Genomic DNA, 22956 nt, shown 5'->3' with positions numbered 1-22956 from the left:
AAAGCTTGTCGAAGATAACAGCAAACCAACAAAAAAATAATGTGTTCAATTTTCTTTTGCAGCAGAGCCCATTATCCGAATGACGTCAGGTTCCACAAAAATGTCAATGTTTATAAAACCTCATAATCAATTTAGATAAGCGAAACATTGTTGCTGTTTTTATAAGTGCTTTTCAGATTTTCTGTTGTACTTTGTGTCTGCTATCTTAATATGCCCACTTGGTATGTTATCGCATGCAAGAAATGCAGGAACAGCCATCCAATATTTGCCTTTGCCAATACATCGTGGGAGATAAAGTTGTCAAGCAACAAATAGCATCTTGCAGTGGTTTAATAAATATTTAAATGTTTTTTTTTTGTTATCTGCTCCCTTTTTATTCTTTGAATTTGCGAGTTGCTTGTCAGAGGAAATACTTCGAAGAAAAATTCAGTTCTTTTTTATCTCTTCCGCTTTCGCCAGTGTCAGGGGAGGAGCGCGAATTTTTTTTAATGGGAGTGTAAAAAGCTGGTTGGTGCCATGCTGAATTTCTCTACATTCAGAGCTTCCAATAAGGATGAGCCGATGTTTAAATGGACAAAAACAAGTTCTGAGTGAGGTATAATTTCGTTTTTTTTTTTTTTTATTTGAAAGGCCCAAGTATACCATTATGTATGGAATATGATGTCGCTCAAGTGTCTGCTGCAGCTTCGCACGGATGCGAGCTGTAAAATTTCCAACGACTGCTGCATAGATCCCGCTGAATTGGGTGTCGGCCGATTGGAGGTTATGGGCATAGAGACCCACGTTCACCAATCCACCTACTTACTAAGTATAAAAAACTCTATAAGAAAAAGGGCCTTCGGACCAAATAGTACGATTATGGTGGCCAATTCACGTCACCTCCTGGAACCATAACCAAATCCTCAAATCGTTCGTGCAGAATGCTATGGTAACAATCGCTTTACGGCTCCTAATGCTGTCCTGATGAAACTGTTTTCTCACAAGATCTGGCTTTCTTTGAAGCATATTGTTTACCGAACCGGACGGGCCAGTGCTTCAACCGATCGACAGACATCGCCAAAAAAAATTATTTTGTAATTTCTACATATCGTTTAATTGCGGGACGAATGTCATAACTAAAAAAAAACTTATTTAACAAAAGAAAAAAATTAAAAAACAAAAAAAAATTATTTAACAGAAAAAAAAATTATTTAACAAAAAACAAAAATTATTTAACTAAAAAAAATTATTTAACAGAAAAAAATTATTTAACAGATAAAAAAATTATTTAACAAAAAAAAAATTATTTAACAAAAAAAAAAATTATAAAACAAAAAAAAAATATTTAAAACCGAAAAAAATTATAAAACAAAAATAAATTATTTAACAGAAAAAAAAATTATTTATCAAAAGAAAAAAATTATGAAACAAAAAAATAAATTATTTAACAGAAGAAAATTATTTAACAAAAGAAACAAATTAAAAAACAAAAAAAAATTTATTTAACAGAAAAAAATTATTTAACAGAAAACAAAAATTATTTAACAGAAAAAAAAATTATTTTACAGAAAAAAAAATTATTTAACAAAAGAAATAAATTATAAAACACAAAAAAAATTATTTAACAGAAAAAAAATATTTAACAAAAGAAAAAAATTATAAAACAAAAATAAATTATCTAACAGAAAAAAAATTATTTAACCAAAGAAAAGAATTATAAAACAAAAAAAATTATTTAACAGAAAAAAAATTATTTAACAAAAGGAAAAAATATGAAACCCAAAATAATTATTTAACAGAAAAAGAAATTATTTAACAAAAGAAAAAAATTATAAAACCAAAATAAATTATTTAACAGAAAAAAAAAAATTATTTAACAGAAGAAAAAAATTATAAAACAGAAAAAAAATTATTTAACTGAAAAAAAATTTAACAAAATAAAAAAATTATAAAAAAAATAAATTATTTAACAGAAAAAAATAAATTATTTAACAAAAGAAAAAAATTATAAAACAAAAAAAATATTTAACAGAAAAAAAAAATTTAACAAAAGAAAAAATATAAAACAAAAAAAAATTATAGCAAAAAAATTTGTAATTTCTATAATTTCAACCGTCATAACTCAAAAAATCAAAAATTCGAGAAAAATTTTTCAAAATTTTCTGAGGCATCTTCAAAATTCACTATGGCTCCTTTATTAACAAACAAAAAAAATTATTAAACAAACAAATATATTTTGCAGCTTAAAAATATCGCTTAATTGCTGGACGAGCGCCATAACTAAAAAAAAACAAAAATTCGAAAAAAAATTCTTCAAAATTTTCAATTTGTTATGCCCTTCTTATTAACAACAAAAAAATATATTTAACTAAAAAAAATTATTTTGTAATTTCTCCATCGGGACGAATGCCATAACTAAAAAAAAAAATATTTAACAGAAAAAAAAATTTAACAAAAAAAAAAATTAAAGAAATAAAAAAATTTATTTGAACAAAAAAAAATATTTAACGAAAAAGAAAAAAATTTTAATTTCTAAATATCGCTTAATTGCTGGACGAGCATCATAACTCAAAAAATCAAAAATTCGAGAAAAATTCTTCAAAATTTGAAATTTACTCTGCCTCCCTTATTAAGAATAAAAAATTATTTAACAATAAAAAATTATTTAACAATAAAAAATTATTTAACAAAAAAAAAAACAAAATTGTAATTTAAATTTGTAAATTTTTAAATGTAAATTTCCCATATCGCTTATTGCTCGACGAACGTCATAACTCAAAAAATCAAAAATTATCTACACAACTATCAATTGTCATAAAAATATTTGCGATGCACATTCATTGCCCAAAAATGTGAAATTTTTTTGTTTTTCTGTTATTTTCGTTGCTTCGCTGAAAGTAGATTTTAACTGCTCTGTTCACCTGTTGCCTGCAAATACACAGTAATTAACGCTTCAATGAAAATATTTCCATAAACAATGACTTAATCCTCAAAAATAATTAAAATTCGCTGAATCCCACCAACGAACAACTGACTACTACTATTCCACCATACTTTTGTAGGATAATTAAAATGATTCATAAATATTTCGATGCAAATCAGTGCGAGAGATTCGTTGGAACACACCGCTAATACACCGCTGCCTAAATTACGCCAATAATTCCAGTGTCACCAACTTCGAGTGAAAGGGGTTAAATCGTGCAAATTATGCTAATCAATATTGTGCGATAATAAATCGATATTTATCAATTGGCTGCTTTGATTTACTGGACCGTTAATTAATATGACTTCTGTTGCTATCTGAGTGGCATATTCTTTGTTTACATACATACATACATACATCCGTCCGTATTTATCTCAGCATGCTAGTGCATTGTTCTGTGGATTGCACAATGGCTGACTCAGCCAACGCCGGGACACTCATGCTTGTCGACTGTTCAATAAACGCATGGACAGTTGATTAGTCGCTCGTACGGCCGTTCGGTCGCCAACATCATTCGGACATGTAAACTGCGCTAATTGTTGTTTAGCAAGTTCGCAGGTGATTCTGGAAGCGTACCGACATTCCAGCGTTCCTACTCACCACTCGAAGCGGCGCCATTCCGACAGCCAAAACAATCAAGCATAGATATCGACACTAGTGGTGTTTGGCGGCGTCTGCTGTATTGGCATATACATACATACATATGTACACACACATATACATACATATGTATATTTACTTTGTATTTGCCATGTGGCGCTCTTCCTAATCAGTTTTATTAGCTGTGTGTGGTTGCGTTTTGTTTACGTTAAGCTTCAAAATTTTATGACGCGCAGCTACCGGGAAATATAAATTACGCACATACACCCATATGTATGCATGCACGTATGTATGTATTTGTGTATGTAGCTTACAATGAGACTTGAGCACACTTTAGTGCTCAGGTCCTGCCCACTTTTTTAATTTCTATAAATTTTTTTAATAATCGTAATTAAAATGCTGCCACTTGACTGAGGTTGGGTAGGTTGAGGTTTCTTTTTTATGGAAATAAAAATTTTAATGTGGTTTCGTTTGTGTAAGTCCCTAAGCAAGCAAATTAGTTTGTATGCAAATAATGATAAGCAAAATTTTAAATCGACTATTTAACCAATTTGAACGGAAATAAAAGTTCGCAGTGGAAATATTAAAATATATTTATTACTAAATTGAACATAAAATTTATTTAAATGAAGACAAAAAAGAAGATTACTTTATTACATTTCATTACAAAAAATGTATGGGCTGCAAAACAATCTTCTTCGGGGCGCAATATAATTAATTTGATAGTATTTCAATATATTCTTGAAGAAGAGCTTTAGGGGGTACCTGTGGTCTAGAGCTCCAAAATTTAGGGTATTTTCAGGAATTTTTTTTACAATAAAAAAAAAAATGAAAAACGATATTTAAAATTTTTGGGCTTTTTATTTAACTTCTTTTACATACAAAAATGAAAAAAACTAATTTTAATAATTTTAAAAATGGCGCTGAAATTGACGCTCTCGAAAATTTGGACCTGGACGATGTTGTCCATTTTGGCTCTTCTATTTATTTGAAACACAAAAGCAGAAAAAATTAGTAATCAGTATGACTGTAGCTATGCCCCGTACTAGAATACAAAAAAGAAAAAAATTCGACAAAATGGCACGGTTTTGCATTTGACACTCTAAAAGTCGGGTTTTCAGTTTTTTAATAAAAAAAAATACGAAATAATTAAAATAATAGTATGATTGTAGTACGGGCGATAGCCATTGATGTTGTGAACAACATATTGAAATTTCAGACGATTCGGTTGAATAGTTTTTTTGTTTTTTTTTTACTACACCAGGCCGAAGATGGTCCTTTCGAGATAAACGAGTTTAAGCGGTTAGGGGTAGTCAAAATTAAAAAAAAAAAATTAATTTGTTTTTTGCATTTTCTACTGACTAGCAAAAAAAATTATTGAAAATCATCACTGACTACCCCTAACCCATTAAAGTTTGAGGAACAGGAGCGCGCGGATCGCTCTCTACCTAGATAATGGGCTGTATAAGCTATAATATTGGGAATTCCCGCATGGAAATTTCACAGTATATTATTAAGATACTATACTTTCGAAATATCGAAAAAAAAACAAAAAATCGAAATTTTGATATTTCTAGACCACCGGGTCCCCATAAGGCCATTGCTGCATATTCTTTATTTAGTTGTTGAAAAATCTGTAAGCAAATAATGAAAATATTCTGAACTTTAAATATAAATGAAGAACTAATCTATTTTATTCATGAGTTTCATAGTTTCATGTAAGATAATAAGCACAAAATGCAAGTTAAAGAAATATTTTTGGTTATTGTTTTTTCTCTGGAGCATCAGTCGCCCTTCGTCAAAGAAAAATTGCCGCGCATTCTTAATTGCAAGTTCTCTCGTGTTTTTATGTTGTTGTTGTTGTAGCATAAACATTCCCCATACATATTCGGGGAATGCTGCTGACAGCCCTGGCCGAATATAAATCCGGGTCGTTCCGGTTACTTAGAACCAACTGCCGTCTTTTCATCGTTAGCTTTACTCTGACCTTCAAGTTACCACTTTGATGAAAAAGTTCCTGTAATATATTCATCAAATACAAAATACAAGTTTATTTCTTAAAAGTAGTACTGTATTAACACCTTTAGAATATTCGCCATCAACTGCCACGCACTTATGCCAGTGCTTAATCCAGCTCCCGAAAAATTTCTGGAGCTCTATTTCTGGTGTAGCCATCAAAGGCGTATTCCATTTTTCCATTACTTTCTTTCAGCTGTTGCGGCTGTTAAAACGCGTTCCCCGTAGTGTTTTTTTTTTTACTAGATTAAACAGAAAAAAATCGCCCAGGTGTAAATATTTATAAAAAATTATGAGTACTTTTATAAGTACTCACGTTTGGGCACAGTGTGCGCTGATCGGTAAAACTTAGCTGAATTGAATTGTAGGAGTGCCAAACATTTATAAAATTTGAAGGTGACAAATCGGTTTAAAAGAAATATAATTTTATGAAGCACTTATTTTATATTTTCACACCTGCGGAAGTAAGCATTCAGGTGCCAAAAATCGCAATTATTAATTACTCCCTTCTCTGTTTAATAGCTATAACTTATTAAAATCGTTGGCTTGAAATAATATTCTCTATTTTTTAGTTGGCGAAAAGAAGACTTCCAGAACTTCTTTTTGACAAAACAAAGATTTCCGTACATACTATTTTCCTCATTAGCCCGTTTCAGAAACCTACTGATGCAGTGAGTTTAGATGGAACAGGTCTTTGAGGCATCTGTGAATCACTTTGTTGTGCACTGTATTTGTTTTGAAAGTTGTTCTTTAAAGTCATAACTTTGATACTACTGAAATCCATCCTAGCGAGCTGAACAATTATCTGCTACGTCTCCATGCTCTCCATATATTTCTAATGAGAATGTCTTATAAATTTTATTATACTACAAAGTGTTCACTTATTGCGTTTTTAAAGCAATCGGAGCTCCCCAATGTTAAACTAGTTTTTAATTAGAAAAAGCGCAATATCGAACTTTCTTATGATTCTAGAAAATCCTAAGTAGTTTTCCCATGAAACCTAATAAATCAAATGAAACTACAGAAAATACACGAAACAAATGCAAACAGAATTCTTTCTTTCGGTAAATCCAAAACTCTTATCAATACCAGGAAATTACTTTCAATTCGTTTTTACTATTTTTTAATTAAAATATTATACAAAAATGTGCATATTGAAGAGCTTACACAAATTCGAGGGAAACAAAGTAACTTTGAACGCAAAAAATAAAAGCAAACATTCATTCACACATACAAAAACATCCTTTGTTCCTAATATGACAGCCAGCTAAAGCGATTGCTTCCAGCCAGCACAGTTTGAGATACACTGGCATTCGAAAGATGCGCTTCCGCATTGCCAAATATGTACATACATACATATCCACTCAATATTTCTTGCTCTTTGCGATCGTGCATGTGTGTGTGTGTTTTGTTTTACGCTCACAAGCAAAGTAAACAGAAAAATTGTGCTGTCTGCGCGCCGAGATTGATAATATAATTTGCCTCGATTAACGTTGAGTGGCAATACAATTGAAAATATTGAATGCGAGCAATTGCCTTTAACGCGCCTGATTCCGTACAACGCTTCGTATGCGTAATGCAAGCAGTTATGTGGTTTGTGTGTTTGTCAACGCGATTGACCTTCACAGGAATTTTGCGTATACACAACGGAAGTTATTCAATGGAAATGCGAAGATAAATTTTAAAGTAAGGAAGGAATAAAAATTTACGTATGGAAAGAAAAAATTAAAATAAAAACGAAAAAAAAAATTTCAAAATTGGTTGTTGAAAAAAATGAAATTAAAAACGATGGATCAAGAAATGAATAATTATGAAAAACAAATAAATATGAATAATAATAATATTGAATAAGAATAGCGAATAAAATATATTTAATTAAAAAAAGTTTAAATTAATTAAACGAAATAAAGACAAAAGTAAAGATAAAATAAAATAAAAAATTAAAGAAAAATAAATAAAAAATTAAAGAAAAAATAAATAAAAAATTAAAGAAAAAAAAAATTTTTTTCAATGAAGGAAAAAAAAATTCTATCAAAAAGAAAGTCAACAAAAAGTTTTAAAAGTCAAGTAAACTAAAAAGTCCAATTTAAAAAATATAAATAAAAAGCCAATAAAAGAAAATTTTAATAAGCACTTATACAATTAAGTAAATACAAAATTATGCAAGAAATATCTACAATTATAAAACGAAAACAAAAAAATAAAAAAAAAATAAATAAATAATTTTGTTAAAAATATTAAAGACAAATAAAACGAAATAATCAAAATTAATATGAAATGTAATAAAATAAAATAAATGACGGACATTAAAAAAAAACTAAATATATAATAAAATTTAGTAGAAGAACTAATTGGAAAAAACAAAGTAAAAAAAATTAAAAAAAAGTAAAAAAAACTATATATAAAAAGAATATAAAAAAATAAAAAAAATAACCCTTTGCACTCGGATACCATTTTCACATTTCCTTCCAACAACTCGATAATGATATATATATTTTATCATCAAAAAAGTTGTTGTTGTTGTTGTGTGTTATCATCAAATGCGTTTTTAGTTAAAAAAATAAAACATTAAAATATATAATTTTTACATGAATTTATTGAGAAAATTTATAAAATTTCACATCTTATACAATAGTTTTCTAGAGTCTGCATTTCGAATTACCGAAATAAATGCTCACGCCAGCAGTGCTGGCATTCCGAGTGCAAAGAGTTAAAAAAAAACATTAAAAAATTAAAGAAAAATTAAAAAAAAATTTAAATAAACAAAAAAAAAATTCAAAAAAAAAATTTAAGAATAAAACTAAAACAAAATTAAAAAAAAATTAAAAAAGAATTAAAAAAAATTACAAAAAAAAAAAAAAATAAAAATAAAAAAATTAAAAACAAAAAATAAAAAAAAAAAATTTTTAAAACATGTAACTAGAAACTAAAAATAAATTATTGTAAATAATAATAAAAAACAAAAATAACCATAAAAAAATATTGAAAAAAGAATCGAAAAAAATAAAAAAGTGTGCAAAAGAGTAACCAACATTCGAAAAAATTACAAAAAAATTTTCAAAAATATGTTGTATAAAATTACATAAAAATATAAAAATATATACACAGAAACAGTGCAAAAAAGTACAAAAAACAAAAAATGATGAAAACTATTGGAACCAAAAAAAAGTAATAATAAAAAACAAAAAAAAAATAAAAAAATTGCAAAAAAAATAAAGAATGAAAAACACAGATAAGAAGAAAAATTAAAAAAATAAATAAATAGATAGAAAAGAAAAAAAAAATAAAAACAACGAGAATTAAAAAATACGAAAATACAATAAATGAGAAGAAATTATTATTTTACACAAAACTAAAGCAATTTAAAAAAATGTTAAAATTACTCAGAAAATTTTCTAAATAGTTAATGAAAATCAAGCAAACATGAAAGAAAACATGGAAAAATAAAACAAAATAAATTTAACTAAAGTAAAATAATATGTAATTAAATGAAGTAATTGGGAAAAAACGAAAAAATAGAAATAAAACAAGTTTCAATAAATCATAAAAGATGAATTTAATAATTAAAACGAATTTAATTTAATAATTAAAACAAATTGAATGAATGAAAACCCCAAAAAAATATATAATTTCGATATTTAAATAAAAAAGCAAGCAATAAACTAAGGGAGAAATAAAAAAAATCGTTATTGGCAAATTTAAGTAATTAAATGTATGACTTGGAAAATAAAATAAATGACAAATAAAATAAAATAAAATTAATAAAAAACTTTTTTTTTTTCTTAAACAAGGAAAGTAAAAAATAATGTAATGAAAAATTAAAATCAATTAAAAAATATGTAATAAATTAAAAACTGAAAAAATGAGAAAAATCGGCAATAAAAACTGAACAAATGTCAAAAGTAAAAAAACCTTGAAGAAATGTGAAATTTAATTTAATAAAAAATTAAGGAGCCTCAAAAATAAAAAACTGAAAAAATTTATATTAATAAAATGTAATAAATAATAAATAATAAATTTTGGAAAATCAAATTAATGGGGAAATCAGAAATAAAAAACGAGCAAATTTAAAAAGTATCAGGAATGGAAGAAATGCAAAAAATAAATCAATGAGAAATTAAAAAGTTTCAAAAATAAAAAAACTGAAAAAATGTCGTAAAATGGAGTAAATGAAAACATTTTGAAAATAAAATGAATGGGAAAAATCGGAAATAAAAAACGAGCAAATTTAAAAGTAAAAGCAATGGAAGAAATCCAAAAATTAAATCAATGAGAAATTAAAGAATATCAAAAATAAAATAAATAATTATAATTAAATTGAGAAAATAAATTTGAAATGAATGCAATGCAAAATTTCAATAAAAATAACAAAATTTCAATGAATAAAATTCCAACTAAGATAAATAAAGAATTTCCATAATAAAGTAAACAAACGATTTCAATGATCAAATAAATGAATGATTTGAAAAACAAAATATGTAAAAATTTTGAATAAATGAAAAAAGTATTGATAAAAGAAAAGTTTACGTATTATTTTCGCAAAAAAAACACAAAAAAACGTAAATATGTATTCGCTTCTACACTTCAATAAATTTGCGCAATTTTCACTGTATATACAATACTTTTTTTACTTTTATTTTTTTAGTTTGTTTACGATTGAGTTCCGTAGGAGCGGAGAAGAGAAAGAGAGCTAGTGTGGGTAAAAGTGAGAGTATGTGAGTGGGGCCAGAGAGTGTTGTTGCACTTTGCTCTGTAGAATGAGCATTTAGCAGGCGCTTATAGGACTCGTATGGTATAGTTGGTAGGCAAGGTGATAAAGGAGGGCAAAAGGGGCAGTAGGTCTGGGTGAAACGCGCGCAAAAAAGCTATGCGCTATATGGCTGGCAAGAGTTCTTGGAAAGCTTTTGCTTGCCGCTGGCAGCCAGTACTTTGCGAATCTGACTGCAGCGCGCACACGCTTTTTCCCTTCGTATGAGAAGCGGCGCGTGAAGAACTAAAAAACTAAAAAAAGAAAACTAGTAGCGTTTGAATATGAAAAAGGTTGAAAAAAGTTGGCGAAAGCCAGAATTGAAATAGAAATTTTTGTGAAATAGTGCAGAGAAATTACAGTAATTTATAGAAAGTGGCAAACAACTGCAAACAAGCAAACGCAAATGTTTATAACAAACTGAGTGAAAATTGTGAATGAAGTGAACTGGAATTTTTTTTTAAATCTCATTTCTGCACAAGAAAAGAAAGATAAACAATAAAGAATTCACAGTGCTAGCATTTTTTTACATAAACATTGTGTTGTTGTGTTGGAATTAATAAAAAATAAATCTCACTTGCAGCCGCAGCAGCGCCTTTGGCATAGTGTTTATGCGCTTTCTGTGTATGTAAGCAAATTTTTTTCTGTTAATAATTTTATTGTTATCTAAATAAGCTATAAGTAGGCATATAAACTTATTTAATAAACATTTGCATTGTCGTCGAATGATACTGCAAATGGAGCAGATAAATCAAAAGAACAAATTAAAAAAAAAAAATTATAATAAATACGCGCATGTGTGTGTCCGGAAAAAGGGGTACAAGAAAAGCGGAAATCGAAATCGCAAAGCAAATATATTTAGTTAGATTTATGTGCAATTGTTGGTATTCTGCAGCTGCTGTGGGCATTAACTCGCATATCTGTGCTTCGTTATTGTGTTAGAAGACTCAAAACCATTCAAAAAAGGGGACAAATATATGGTGGAGGAGAGTGGAGCGGAGTGGGGGCTGAGCATACCTTAAACGTTCAAAGGCGCACACGTTTTTTTTGTTTTGTTATTTGTACAGTTGGTTGCCTTTACTTGTACACGCACACACACAAGTGCGTACGACACACTTGTGAAGGCACTAACTAATACGCAACCACATTTGTTAGCGGGCTGATCATACTAATTTAAGTGTATAAACATACATCTGGCCATACATATATCTGTTTACTGATCAAATCCCACTAGTAGTTAGCTTTTTGCGTGATATTTTTTTTTCGTCAAATTTCATTGATTTCAAACACGATTTGTAGGCTAGATAACGGATCGCAAGCGAGTGGATGTGTGCTGCATTATTTAATTTATCCAGCTCGCAATAATCGAGACACACGCGCTAAACGCTCACCTGTATGCATAATACATACTTACATATAGAATATGTATGAGAGTGTGTCTTTAGATACTGGAATGCTTCTGTCAGCTGTCTGGGGAAATTTGTCATCTGTCAAAGTTTGAAAAATTTGATTTACTTAACTGAAGTTTGAGAAACTATGAACTAAAGTAGTGTTCTCGTATGCGATAGTTCGTATTAATTTGTACTAACTGTCACGTTTTGCTGTTCTTGTACCCAAAAAACACCTTATAAGAAGGGGAAATTGAGAGTGCAAAGTGATAGTTCAGTTTGAGGGGAAGTTTGTTTTGCTAGTTTTTACTTGATAAATTTGTACTTGTGAGGATTAGCCAGTAAGAAAAATAGTTCTTCACAAGCATATCTATGCCCATACAAGAAATATGCCACACGAATTGCCACGAAAGCTGAATTTTGAAAATTTGCAGTGAAAAAGCTTAAATCGGAAGAAGTTAACATTAGAAAAGTTTTCCGTTTTCGCAATTTTCCGTTTTTTTTTTAATCTTTTTGAATTGCGCGCCAAGAAAACTTGTTTGGTCTCACAAGTTTGCGTTCTTGTAATTTTTCTGATATTTGCCGCTCTCAGGCTGAATGTTGGTAAATCTTCAGTTGAATATTGACAGAGAAGCAAGATAAAATGGGAATGGAAAGAGAAGGACAGAGAGGAAGTAAATAATTACAAGTCATTGTACAAAAGTACAAGTAAAACTCTCTTTTTATTACTATTTTTTGACAGGCACCCTTTGTGTGAGTTTGACAGGCAGTCAAGTGTGTGATGGTGTGAGTCTTGGTCTGTTTGCTTGAGCGTATTGGCGGGGTTGCTATGCCAAATTAGAATTTTTACGGTAACATTAGAAATAATAGAATATCTCACAAAAAAAAAAAAAAAAATACTAAATAATATCTTTGACTTGGAAAATGTAAAATAACAAATATTTTAAATGTATTTATTAGCTATAATAATACTTTTCATTGAGAAATATCTGAATTTTTACGTAATTTTTTAGACTTTTTGTTACGATTTTTTATGTAATTCAATCATTTTTATGCAATCATGTTAAAAAAAAGAGCCTTTTGGCATCAAGCGATCTCAGTTGAGGGCATTTTTTGACAACCAGTTGATAGTGCTTTTACTTAAGGGTTTGTGCAATGCTACAAGCAGATAATAGCGTGAGAAATATAGAGATGAGAGGAAAAGAATATACTTATATTCTCACGCAAGCAGAATTTATTGATCTCAAAGTCAAACCCCTAAAATCACATAAGTTGTTTGTTAAGGGGGAACGCCACTGTGGGGGTAAAAAAATAGTCGATTTTTGGCAATTTTTTTTTGTAAGTAGGAATGATTATTCTAGGATCGGACAAAAGGCAATTTATGATTAAAAAAAAACGACGTCATCTGGTGGCAGCGATACAGCAATGAATAATCGACTGAAAACAAAAAAACCAAACATTTTGTAAATTTTTTTGACAAAATGGTGGTCATTTGAATTTCGATGTGTGTTTTTCACCATTTTCTTTTTATTTTCAACAGGCCCAAAATAATAGTTATTTTCGAAATTTTAAAAATCGGCTACGTACAACGATAGCCAATGCGATAACAAAAATTTTGAAAAAAAGATAATTAAAATCGGTTCATTATTCTTCGAGAAATCGTTGCCACCGTATCAAAAAAGTCGTTTCGAGAAAAAACGCGTTTGAAATAACGCATCGTATTGCAAGCGCTGCGGGGCCGAACCGACGGGCGCTCACTTAAGTACACATAGAATCGGAAATAAAATGAATTTCGCTTTAAAATTTTTACCACATTTTCTTGAGTAGTTATACTAACAATTTATGCAAAAAAAATCGATTTTTTTGAACTTTCACTGTGGCGTTCCCCCTTAAAAGTTTACAGTTACTTATTTAAGATTGTTTTTTTTTACTTTTTTATTTTTATTTATTTTTTTTAATATTTTATTTTTTATTTATTTTTTTTAATATTTTATTTTTTATTTATTTTTATTTGTTTTTTATTTGTTTTTATTTTTTTATTTTTATATATTTCTTATTTTTCTTTTTATTTATTTATATTTTTTTAAGTATTTTTATATTTTTTATTGTTTTTTATTTTTTATTATATTTTTAATTTTATTTGTTTTCTAGTTTTTTATTTTTATATATTTCTTATGTTTTTAATTTTGTTTTTATTTTAAATATTTTATCTGTTTTTTATTATATATTTTTTAATTTTTTGTTACTTTTTTGTAATTTTCGTTATTTTTTTATATTTTTTATTTTAAATTTTTCTGTATTATAGTTAAAATGTTTGTTTTTATTCTATTTTTAATTGTTTTTGGTTTTTTTAATTTTTTTTTGGTTTTTTAAATTTTTTTTGGTTTTTTTAATTTTTTTTTGTTTTTTTTTTTATGTAATAGTCATCATTATATTCAGTAATAAAATAGCCATCAGCTGCATTTAAAAATCAAATCAATATATTTTTTGATCCCAAACCCGCTTTTTTAATCTCACTCTTCTTTATATACTCCATCCCCAGCCCAAAGTTGGGTTAATTTTCCGCTACTTCGTGTTATTGTAACCGCCACTGTACATATTTTTTTGTTATTAGACGGTTACCCTCGTAAAAATAAAATGCTCACATGTCACTCAACGTGTTAAACGACTTATAATCTTGCATTCAAAAATCAACAGCTCTTTTGTTTCACCCTACTCTGTAAACTGTATGAATTTCTAATGAAGACTTACATCAACAATTAGCATTTATTATTTTGTTATTGTTGCAATCGCATGCAGCACGCAAACATCTTCCGGAATCGAGCGAGAAAATCGCGTCGTTGTGCTCTCGAAGCGCTCTCGCACGCTTTCGCACTTTTGCAATGAGATAACAGCAAATGTTTATGCGTGCAATAATCACACTAAGTTTTCACAAGATTGTCGTCACCCAACCTTATCTTAACACAAATAATACACTCAATAACAATAACATTTGTAGAACAATAAATGAGTATGAGATAATCAGGAAAAAAATTAAACGCTAATCAAAGCAACAGCAGCAGCAGCTCGAACAAGTGTCAGTTCTGCCTGATTTGAGCAAGTAGATATGTGCGTATGTATGTAGTATGTAAAAATTTATGCACACCTGCATGAGAGCATAATTCCATACATACATACATACATGCATACCTACACACTTCTTTCGAATTCTATGTTTTGTTCATTTCAACTGTGTGATTTCGTCACCACACCACAAAGTTGTTCGCAATTCGCTATTGACACTTTTGTTCGAAAATTTGCAACTCCATTTTTGTATAGTTGCCCATTAGCAGTTAGAATGCTACAATTGCTCATGAGCCTTTGTGTGTCTGTGTACCTATGCATGTGTGCATGTGTGTACATATGTGCAAAAAATTTCCTATGGCCCCACGCTTATTTTGTGTTTCGTATTTTATTTTATTTGATTTATTTTTGTAGCGGAGAATGTGTGAAGAAATATTACCTCATCGCTCGTTCGATCGCACGCTTTGCCCGCCGCCCAGTCACACACAATTGGATTACAATCGGATTACGTGTTGGGGGTTAATAGTTTACACATTAGCGGTAACTAGGCGCAATAATAAATTTGAAATGAATTGAAAAATGGCTTGTAGTCAAAGCGAGAAATTACAGAAATAGTTGAGTTGAGAGTTGAATGAAAAAGTTTTGTATGTACGTAGATCAGTAAGTAAAGCGTGACAAGAAAAAAACTAAAAAGCGGGCGCGTGGAATAAATTAAAATCAGCAAAAAATTGTTTTCTTAATTCTATAAAAACGTGCGTCTTTTGTGAGAATTAGAATGACGCGTTTTGTCAATCTTCGTTTTAATTTCTCTAAAAAACTGGCATCAATTAGAAATATCAAGTGAAGTCAAATTTCTCTCTGGGTTATGGCGGCGCCGGTGTTGTGATGTACTATAGCACGTACACACATAGACGATCAGCAAGGGCGCTTAGAGAGCGGTATGCTTCACTGATTTACTGTACGTATCTAAGTACCACAGGTACGAACTCCACCAAGTTGGCTAGTATGTCCATTCCACTCTACCATTTCGCACCGTAAATGTTTTATGGTTTTGGGGCGCTGATCAGTGCAATAATTTGACGCGCTGTGCTTTTGAGCACCGCGGGGTAAGGTCGATGTCGGCATGCATCCACGTAAATCATACCGGAGACTGTACGTATTTAAATGTTTCCCAAAAAGTTATGGAAATCCCATTATGAAATTTACAGAAATTACAGAGTATAGCCTAGGGCAGTATTGAAGAAAATAAGACAATTATTTGAGGGTTTTACTAAAAAAACAATCCAGGAATTTTGAATAAATTATGTAAAAATTTTATCAAGTATTATTTAAAAAGTATATTGCCCTCAATTTTTTTTTTTTTATTTCGAAAGGAATTAAGAAATTTTAATTTACAAATGCCTATCTATACTATATTCAATAATTTAATAAAAAAAAAAAAATCTGGTGTTTTTCAGAAATAAGCAAACAGAAATTTTTTCTCCAGAAATTTTGAACAAATCAGATAAAATTTTTACTAATAACTTATTTGTAAACAATATTTTTCCCCGAAAGCTATTTGTCTTCTTAAATTTTGAAAAGAACCTAAGAGTTTCGCTTCAAAAATATCTATACCATAGTTTTCAATAAAAAATAAATCGATACAGAAATTGTAAAAGGTTGTTTTTAAAAAAATGACAAAACAAAAAGAAAAGGTTTTTTTTTTGGTTTTTGTTTTTTAATTAAATTAAGAAAGAAACAACCTCAAATATTTTGATTTCAAAAATAGATTTTTTCTTGAAATATAATTTTTTTGTTTTGAAAAAAAAAAAACTCAGAATTTGCTGCGAAAAATATATAGTAAGTGTACCATAATTTTTAATAGAAAATAAATAAAAAAAGATCTCTGAGAAACATTTTTCAAAAATGACAACAAATTTTTTTGAGCAAATTAAATAAAATTGTTTCTCTGTTGTTTTTTTTTATAAAAACAGATACTTTCTTCAAAGACTACTCTTACTACTTTTAAATAAATATTTTTCTCAAATATTGTATTATATAAGAAATATACTTTTCCTGAAAAAATGTCTAAAAGTTACTTGGTGTTTTTCAAAAACGACAAAAAAAAAAATTTTTTAACAAATCAAATAAAATTGTTTTTCTTATATTTTTATTTCAAAAATAGATATTTTCTTGTGAAAGACTGTTTTTAGTTGCTGTGTGTATGTATACCATAACTTTAAATAAAAAATAAAAAGAGTTCTGCGGGGTTTTTATAAAAATGGCAAAAAAAAAATTCGAAAAATTTTGAATAAAAAAAATAATTTTTTTAATTAAAAACATTTTTTTTCCATTAAATTATAAAAAAGAATCTAAGTTTTCAATTGAAAAATGTTTTTGTTTCAAAATTTTTTTTATATAAAAATTGAATAAAAAAATAATAAAAAATAAATAAAATTGTTTCAGAAATATTTTTATTTAAAAATTATGTTTTTGCTGGGAAAAAAAGAAAAGATTGATGCCAAAAAAAAAAAATTATTTGTAAAAGTACCTAAGAGGTTTCCCTTAAATGTCTTCATACATAAATTTAAAAAAAAAAAATTAAAAAAAGATCTTGGGGGTGTTTATCAAAAATGGCAAAAAAATTTCCAAAAATTTTAATTAAATTTTTTTTTTATTTAAAAATCATGTTCTTACCGTGAAAAATTAGAGCTCTTAAATTATAAAATGGGCTTAAGAGATTTCAATTCAAAACTATCTGTGCACATCACAACTTCCCATCAAACTTAGAAGAAGAAAATCTAAGGGAGTGTTTTTCAAAAATTACAAAAAATTCCAAACAAATGTTTGCACACATTTTTTTAATAAATAAATAAAATTGTTTCAGAAATATATGTCTTTTTAATTGGTTTTGGGAAAAAATTAAAAAATATTTATGTTTTATAAATTTTATTTTATTTATTTAAATTTTATTTTATTTATTTAAATTTTATTTTATTTATTTAAATTTTATTTATTTCTTTATTACTTTGAATAATTGCATTACATTTCATTACGACACTCACTGATAGCTAAGACTAACGACTATTGAGAAGAAACTAGGAGATATCTCTTAATGCATTAATTTTAAATTTTGGTGAAATCTAAAAATTAATAATATTTATAAAATTCTTTTAAATTTCAGTAGTAAGGCAACTAACATCTGGGGCTATCGGCCTTGAAAGATTTTATATATTTCGCATAACTTCGCCTTTGGTATCACCACAAAAATTATATCGCATTATAAATTAGATATTTATTATGCCTTATCATGAATTCTATTTGAACAAATAATTCCTGTATATTCCAATGCGAAATAAAAGCGGATTGTGGGAGAATTCCAACTTTTATTATTTTTTTTTTTTGCACTGGAATTTATGGTAATGATTTGCTTACACATGGAATTTACGGTAAGTTTGATTCCATAAAAAGTTGTACTAATATTTTATTGAGCCTCATTTGGTTTTAACAGAATTTTGTATGTGTCGCAGTATACATTTTCAACAAATTTTGCAGTATTTCTTCCGCAATCCCTTTAAATCAAAGTTCGTCAAGTTTCTCATTCGATTCAGTAGGTTAGCGGTGTCTGTTGCCATAAAAGATGAATTCTTTTGATAAAGAATATATTTTTGGGCATTTCAGACATTATTACTTCATTATCTAAAATATTACTTTGTATATTTCGCCTTTTCAAATGGCAGCTCTTAACAGCGTAAGGCTCTATGACTGTCTAGCCCTACTCTTTCAACGCAATTCCTGCTTGACAGCAAATCCTGTTTTTTTTACCGCACCATTAACCAGCCAGGCTTGACGGATCACATTAAGGTGTACTGAGTATACCAAATTTATATTTTCCATGGAAATTTTTGCCATAGCAAATATATATTTGTATATATTTATGTGTAATAAATCGTCTATAGAACTTTTTATTTTCGCTCCCTGAAAATTCATATTATAACATCATCCCACGTGCTTGGTAAAATATGTGAGTGTACATTTGTACATACATAAATGAGTATAATACATTTTTTTTTTTGTCATTTTAAGTTCCTTAGCAAACTTCGCAGAAGCACTTTTTTAAAGCGATTATCAGTGTCCACGCGAGTTTGTTGCTAAAATTTATTAGCATCATATTTTTTTGTGTTCGCGATTTTTTTTTTTTTTGTTTTTGTTTTTTGAGAATTTATGTATGGACGTACGTATTTTTTTAATTAAAAGTTCGATTGTTTGGCATAACATTTTTTTCAGTTTTATTTACCCTTCTTTTTAACAGGTGTTGTCATGCGAAATTATCATTTTACAGTAAATTATGTTGAATTATCCAGTTGAGTTGGAGATATTTTTTATGTATTAGGAGGCACAAAACTAATCATCCAGATTTGCTTTGAAATTTTTTTTCACTAAATACAAAAAAATTATTGTTCTGAGTGAAGGAGAAAATAAAATAAAAAAATGTTTTTAAAAGAACAATAAAAAACACAAAAGTAAAAAAAATTAAATAAAAAAATAACATAAAAATAAAAAATTAAAACTAGAAAAAATTAGAATAAAAAAAGATTAAAATAAAAAAAAAATAAAAAAAAAAAATTTTAAATTAAAAAATATATTAAAAAAAAAATTAACAAAAAATATTTTAAAAAAATTAAAAAAAAATTAAACAAAAATATTAAAAAAATGTAAAAAACAAATAAAAAAAAAAATAAAATACAATTATTCCAGTGTTACTTAAAAAAATGTTTAACAAAATAGTTTAATAAAAAAATTTCTTTTCATTTTGGTTTCCCAAGGGCTTTTAATAGTAATCAAATAAAATAATAAAAACTAAATAAAAAAAAAAATATAACAGAAAGAAAACAACTGAAAAAAGTAAAAGAAAAAAAAAAGTATAAAATAAAAACAAAAATTTAAAACTAAAAACTAAAATTAAAAAATAAAATTAAACAGTAAACAATAAAATTAAAAATTAGAATCTAAAAAACAAATCTAAAAATTAAAAAATAAAATTAAAAATAATAAATAAAATTAAAAATAAATTAAAAATAAGATAATACAAATAAAAACCATAAATAAAAAACTATATAAAAATTTAAAAAGAAAGAATTAAAAAAAAATAAATAAATAAAAATAAAAAATTAAAAAAGAAAATTAAAAAAAAAAATAAAACAAAAAATAAAAATAAAAACAAATTATTTTATTGTTACTTAAAAAATGTTTAACATAGTTTGATAAAAAATTTTGTTTTCATTTTGGTTTCTTATTGGTTTTTAGTAGTAATCAAATAAAATAATAAAAAATAAATAAAAAAAAATTTAACAAAAAGAAAACAACCAAAAACATCTACAAAAAACAAAAAATAAAATAAAAACAAAAATTAAAAAATAAAATTAAGAATTAAAAAAATAAAATTAAAATTTAAAATTAAATTAAAAATAAGATAAAAAAATAAAACCAATAAATAAAAACAGAATATAAAAAAATAAAAAAAAAAATTAAAGAAAAAGCAAAATTTAAAATATAATAAAAAAATTAAAAAAAAAATTAGTAAAATAAAATAATAACTTTTACTTAAAACTTTTTTTTATTCCCTTTGGCTTTTAATAGTCATTTTTTAAATTTACTGAGAAAAGTACAAATTTGTATCGCCAGCGTTAAAAGCAAAATCCGCCTTCCGCAGTTTAAATATTCTTAAATATTTGGCTTCTTAGATCACCGTCTAGATATCCGTCTGATACATATGTGTGTGTGTGTGTGTATACCATTCTATCCACTTTTACAAATAATCGTTAAAATTAATATCATTTAAATATACAAAATTCTTCCAACGAATTATATTAACTAAGTTTTGTAATGAATTTTAATATAATTGCTTTGGTACAGTTTTTTTAAATATATTTAAAAAACTAAAAAATTACCTCAACCCTATCTTTCAACTTAAAAAACAAGTTTTTAATCCCAAGAACATTGCACTATTCACCTAAAAAACCACATTCGACTTCCTAATTCACCTACGGTCTAAGTGTTTAAACCTTGGAGTTGAACTTGACCCAAAGCTTGTTAGCCACTTGTTTTCGTAAGCTTTTGTTTACCTAATTGGATATTAGAATTAATTGAACATAATCCCTTCCACTAAGCCTGATAAATATGTTATTAGCCGTTACTAATACATATTATTTTAATAAATAAAAACGCAACAACAAGTAACCCTCTTCTGACCGAGTCAATAGCAGCAAATTGACAACGAAAACAATTCCGGCTGAGCTGAGCACACGCTGTGCCTTAGAATGTTGATTGATTACAGTCAATTAGCCAGCACCAGCACCAACACACGTAAGCTTAGTGAATGTGTTGGAAAATATACCCAATTGGAAGTGTTATTCCGTAGTCAATTTATCTATAAAGACTTGCAGATGCCTTTTTTTGTTTTGTTATTCGTACGCTTTTGTTTTATTGGTTGTTGGTAGCTAATATGTAATTTCTCTTCGGTGATAAACCACATGACCTGTAAACAGGAATACCTTTATAGACGTGTGTATGTACACAAGTATATCCCTTTTGAATCTCCACACGGATCAACACATAGTAACGGCATATTTCATGTATTGAATCCTGTATGACGGATAGCTATTGTGTGACCTAAAATATACACCACACGACGAGGTAGCACATTAATATTTTGGACAGGGCTGGCTACTTCTCTTTCGTTTCATAATATTAATTACATTTTTTATAAATTATAATTTTTTATAAATTATAATTTTTTATAAATTATAATTTTTTATAAATTATAATTTTTTATAAATTATAATTTTTTTATAAATTATAATTTTTTATAAATTATATTTGCTTTAAATTTTTTATAAATTATAATTTTTATAATTTTTTATAAATTTTATTTGTTTTACATTTTTTTATAAATTATGATTTTTATAATTTTTTATAAATTATATTTGCTCTAAATTTTTTATAAATTATAATTTTTATAATTTTTTATAAATTCTATTTGTTTTAAATTTTTTATAAACTATAATTTTTATAATTTTTTATAAATTATATTTGTTTTAAATTTTTTTATTAATTATGATTTTTATAATGTTTTATAAAATATATTTGTTTTAAATTTTTTTATTATTTATGATTTTTATAAAATCTGATTGTTGTAATTTTTTATAAATTATATTTGTTTTAAATTTTTTTATAAATTATGGTTTTATAATATAATTTATATTTGTTTTCAATTTTTTATAAATTATAATTTTTATAATTTTTTGTAAATTATATTTGTTATAAAATATAATTTTTTAAATTTTAATTCTCTTTAATTTTTTATAAAAATATAGTTAATTCTAAAACAAATATTATATAAATCAAAGTTTCAGACTTTGTACAAAATTTATGCAAATACGAGTTTTTATCAAATTTATCAACATTTTTAGAAAAAATTTTTATATGCAGTTTTATAGCCCATTAAGTTTTAGTATAATAAAGTGCAAGTTTGAAGTGGCTCAAAACTCTCGTTGATTTTTTATCATTTTTATCCTTGACGCTGTTGCGTATTTTCCTATATAACTAGGAAAAATGAAGAAATGAAGAAAATAGGCAACACCGTAATTTTCAGCAACTTTCAACTTGCACAAAATTTATTAAGCTTTACAATTGCATACCAAAACTTCAAGTTATAATTTTATTTAAATGTTTAAAATTTAATTTAAAATTCGATTTAAAAACTGTAATTTGGATAGAAAGTTTGTGCGTATTTCTGATTTTTTAAATTTTTTAAGTTGTTTTTATTTATGTAAAATGTACTGTTTGTTATTCTAAAAATTGATTTTGAGTGATGGAAATCTTCTTGTATAGTTTACAAGTGTCAAATAAGTTTGACGTGTGACACCATTTGCAAAAATTATGAGTCTTCTTATAGGATGATTAATTTTGCGCCATCTTGTATTCGGCTTTTTATTAGTTCTAAGAAGTTTTTAGTATACAATTTTTAGCTTCGATCTGTCATCCTGTATCCTTCATCCAATACCCTTCATAACTCCATATTCAACATGTGAGGACTCTAAATTTCCTACTGGGACTGGTACTGCATAAGCAAATACATAGATATAAAAAATAATATTTATTTATGTATTAATAAAATACAATAAAAAATTTAAGTTTGA

The 22956-nt window shown here is 26.8% G+C and overlaps 1 protein-coding gene across 4 annotated transcripts in view; it reads left to right on the top strand.

Moving 5' to 3' along the window:
• Positions 1-22956, top strand: part of LOC128864120 (uncharacterized) — an 89900-nt gene that overhangs the window by 5676 nt on the left and 61268 nt on the right. The window contains exon 1 of one of the 4 annotated variants that reach the window (XM_054103631.1): positions 10119-10949. The exons of 2 other annotated variants lie outside the window; for them this stretch is intronic. The gene's annotated coding sequence lies outside the window, so the exon portion shown is untranslated. Of the gene's footprint in view, positions 1-10118; positions 10954-22956 lie in introns of those variants that run through there. One more of the 4 variants, XM_054103632.1, reaches the window with a different exon arrangement.

This window comes from Anastrepha ludens, chromosome 5 (assembly GCF_028408465.1).
Source record: "Anastrepha ludens isolate Willacy chromosome 5, idAnaLude1.1, whole genome shotgun sequence".
NCBI classification, from domain to species: domain Eukaryota; kingdom Metazoa; phylum Arthropoda; class Insecta; order Diptera; family Tephritidae; genus Anastrepha; species Anastrepha ludens.
The sequence above is the reverse complement of the archived record's forward strand: the minus strand, read 5'-3'. Positions and strand labels throughout refer to the sequence as shown.